We start from the raw sequence: 4,301 nt of genomic DNA on the forward strand, positions 1-4,301 counted from the left end.
TCATCATCCTCGGGTGGTATTATAAAAGCTCCTCCAACATTCACCACAACCCGCATTATAGAAAAAAATAGGATAGTTAAGTCATTGTCCTGAAAATGCATGATATTCCTAAAAAAAATTGGGACTCAATATATCATAAAACCGGCCAAGTCGGGTGACTAAGTGTCCACTCATAATGGGACTACTGGGTCTAGAATTAGTTGCATTCCTTCACATAAACCGCGCAAGCATATACGGATTGTCACAAAAAATAGCGGGTGTAATTATGCTCTACAAATGAAATAAATTATGAATGGGCACTTTATCTCTAGGACTTTTATGATTGATCGAGAAGGTGACGAGGCGATGAAAAAAGTAATAAACGGGATTCTGGATTTGTCCTTTGCTTGCATTAGTAGAATTGTAATCGTGATTCGAAATGGTTCTCCAAAACTCGACATCAATAATCCCAGAGGAGAAATCTTGAACACACCCTTGTAAAAATAGCACAAAAATTGGCGATTGTGTTTCCTCCTCGGTGTATAGTCCCATGCGCCATGCAAATTCTCTAAGGCTACACTCGCGATACACACCACCCAATCAAAAAGCAAGTGCCCGATTGTAGTTGGGATCGGTGGATTTATCCTCAAAATTTATGGTAGCAAAAAACTCCACCGACAATTCCCGATAAATGGGTTCTTGAATAGAAAAGAGGTTCCTCCACCCGTTACACGTGAATGAAAATCCATCTCCCACAAATACTCTTGTCCAATGCCTTTCCAACTCCACAACCATTCCAACCCCGGGTAACCATGGTCAATCCATAATAGGACCAATTGCGAACTCGCGGTTATACAACCACCCCAAATGATTTTCATAATTATTCAACATAGCACATGAAAGTTTTTGAGGGAACCGGTAGAGTGGGTGAATACTTCACACATCAATAGTGTCTTGTGCTTGAGGAACTTCCCTTTGAGGACCCATTTTTCTGAATTGAACAATAACAAACAAAACAAACCGAAACAGCCAAGAGATTAAATTGTAAACCAAAACAGGAAACTGGTCGCCCAGATTCCACGTCGTGGGATTCAACTCCACGGCATGGAACTAGTCCATGTCATGAATCTGGATCGGTCCAAATGTGGTCAAAACTAACCAACAATAGATCTTGGGGTTTGTTAATTTCATCAATCTAAGGTCTTATATCGCACATGCAATGGGAAATTATCAAACTACTCAATTTTGGGTATTTCATCTCTAAATAAACCCTAACCACCAAATTCATAAAATGGGAATAAACTTATAGAATCAGTGGATGTAATACTTACCAACTGTTGTGAGGAGACAAAAAATGCAAGACATTTTGGAAGAAAATGGCAGGAAATCGGATGTGGGGATATCGTTCTTCTTCCGTGCGTATGGAGAGTAAAGGTAGTTTTGGTCAAAGGGTTTAGTATAAACTGGTCCGCCCCCATGACTTTTTAAAATCCACGTTGTGGGCTTCAACTTCACGTTGTGGGCTCATCTGTTGGGTTTAAAATTATTGGGCCACATGAACTTACCACGAGGTGGCTTTTGCGACACGAGGTGGTGACGAGGTTTTACACAAAAAATTTCCATTTTACTATAAAAACCTTAATTTATTTTACCACTCAATTTTTAAGGACCTGGCACTTGATTTTCACCCATTTCTAAAATATTTAATTTGTTTAGATGATTAATTATCCTAAAAATCAACTAAAAATGCAAAAACCAAAAAAATGCAAAACGAAAAGAAATTCAAACCGAGCTCGGGTTGCCTCTCGAGAAGCGCTTCTTTTTATTGGAGTCATGAGTCGGACTCCGTTCCACCTCACGTTGAATTTCTCGGAGTGTCCCCCACCATTTGTATCTTTTTCTCCTTCCACCTTCTTTTGTACGCTTGAACTCGTCTAATATATGCCTTTTTAGAATTTTCTTTTTTACCCCTTGCATCATTTTCTTCAAACTTTCTCTTAATTCCCTTATTTTCCACAAGATGAGGTTTTGCTTTTTCTTTATTTTTTAGCTCCACAGGCACCATCTTCTTATCCATAGTTAGTCTCTTCTCATTGGAAGTAACTTCTTATCCATAAGATGAGGTTTTGCGTTTAACTTCTTGAATCGCTTCCTCCATTAATTTTTCCAATTCTTCAAGTTCATTTTCTTCATCGATATTGAAAACTTCACCTTGAACATCATTCCCTTGAAAACCATCTTCTATTCCAAAAGTAGCTTCATCATCTCCAACTCTCAAAGTGAGTTTTGACTCGCGAATGTCAACTAGGGCTCGAGCAGTATTAAGTAGAGGGCGACCAAGGATGATTGGGACATTGGCGTCTTCTTTCATATCTAAAACGACAAAATCAATTGGAAACACGAATTTCTCAATTTTTACCAAGATATCTTCCACAATGCCCCTTGGATGAGTCACTGAACGAATGGGCATGTGAATTGTCATTATTGTAGCCTTCAAACCTGGAAGATTTAGCTTTTGATAGAACGAGTAAGGCATTATATTTATGCTAGCTCCCAAATCAGCTAAAGCATAAGTCTTCAAATTATTCCCAAACTCATATGGAAGAGTGAGGCGTCCAGGATCTCACATCTTCTTTGGTAACTCTCCCTTAATCACCTTAGAACTTTGCTTACTAAGAATTACCTTGGAATTTTTCTCTAGCTGTTGGCGAGTGTCAAGTTGATCTTGCAAAAACTTTGCATATTCAAGAACCTTAGATAATGAATCAATGAAAGGAGTATTTATTAGAATACCATTCACTTGTTGCATAAACTTCAAATGCTCCTGCTCCAGTGGATGGATATGAGCTCGTGAAGGAAACAGAAGCAGAGGATGATAAGCTTGCACATTATCAAAGCTTTTCTGATCAGACCTTGGCCATGTCGTGGTCTTTGAATTCCCACGTCCTGGTTTTGGTGTTTCAGCAACATTTTTTCCTTCTAATCATAACTTCTTCGAGCTTGGTCCGGTCTGAGATGGATCGACTTCTAGTGCTTCAAGGAACTCAAAGATGGTATCCTCTTCAGTTTCTATTACCATTACATATGATTGAGGCTTTTTCTCATAAATCTTTGGAGATAATTTTTCTTGTATAAAAGTAGTTAGTTGACCTAGTTGGACTTCAATATTTTGGATCGATGCTTGGTGATTTCTTAACAAAGTTTGTTGGTCCTTCATAATATTTTGATGTTCCCTTATCACTGCATCGGTCTCATCGTTTCTTTTCTCAGAAGCCTCCATAAATCTATGTAACATAGACTCAAGATCAACATTCTTTTCAGGAGATGGTTGTTCTTTTTGGTATAAGCCTCGGTTAGTCTGCCTATAATTTTCTTCTTTCAGCTTCTTATATTCTTCATATGGTAACCACTCCTTCTTTAGTTTCCTCCAATTTTCGTCATACTTATCTCGACTCGAGTAGCAAAATTGCACCTTTTTATTCCCATTTTCATCCAAGTGGCAATCTTTTGTTAAGTGTGGACCATTACATCTTTCACAACCAACTTTAATCGCATGAATTGATTGGTACATCTTGGTCATTCTTCGGTCCATAGTATTTAGCATGGCTAGTACAGCAGCCATGTCTTCAGAATTTCCTCCCCCAATTCCTTTAACTCTATCATGTCTTGGATTGTGGTACTCACAAGAATGCTTCGAGAACCCTTCAATTAAATCCTTGATTTCAGCCAAATTTTTCTTCGTAAGTGGTCCTTAAGAATCAAGGAGTTGCCTCATCATGACATTCACCCCGTCATAAAAGATAGACACTTCTTGTTGTATGTTAAGGTCATTTTGAGGTAAATTTCTTAGTAACCCTTTATATCGCTCCCATGCCTCATAAAGCGACTCACCTGGTTGTTGCTCAAAGTTGGCTATTGCCTTCTTGAGTTTAGATACCTTTGATGGTGGGCAGAATTGTTCTAGGAATTTCTCACGCATTTGAGCCCAAGTAGTAATTGCACCGGGTGGTAGTGCCTTCAACCAATCTTTGGCAACTTCCTTAAAAGTAACGGGAAGCATCCTTAACAAAACTATCTCTCTAGGAACATTCAGGACATTGAAATAATTTGTAATGTCATTGACCTCATCTAGGTGCTTGTAAGCATCGTCATGATCCTTCCCAGAAAATGGTATGTCCTTAAGTGCAGTAACAATGTGTCCTTTCAACTCGAATGATGTAGCGGTGGGAATTGCAGGTTGTACTAAACCAGGACAGGTGTCCTCTCGGATTCTCTTCTTGTATGCTCACATGGACATATTTTCAATGTTTGCAATCTCGTTT

At 38.7% G+C, this 4,301-nt stretch overlaps 1 non-coding gene across 1 annotated transcript; it reads left to right on the forward strand.

Moving 5' to 3' along the window:
* Positions 1-3,803: 3,803 nt before the first annotated feature.
* LOC145103547 (small nucleolar RNA R71) lies at positions 3,804-3,910 on the forward strand. Its single transcript, XR_013706632.1, has one exon. It is a non-coding gene; the product is annotated as a small nucleolar RNA R71 (small nucleolar RNA).
* Positions 3,911-4,301: the final 391 nt, after the last annotated feature.

This window comes from Lactuca serriola, chromosome 4 (genome assembly GCF_051521515.1).
Source record: "Lactuca serriola cultivar US96UC23 chromosome 4, Lser_US96UC23_V15, whole genome shotgun sequence".
Taxonomy (NCBI): Eukaryota; Viridiplantae; Streptophyta; class Magnoliopsida; order Asterales; family Asteraceae; genus Lactuca; species Lactuca serriola.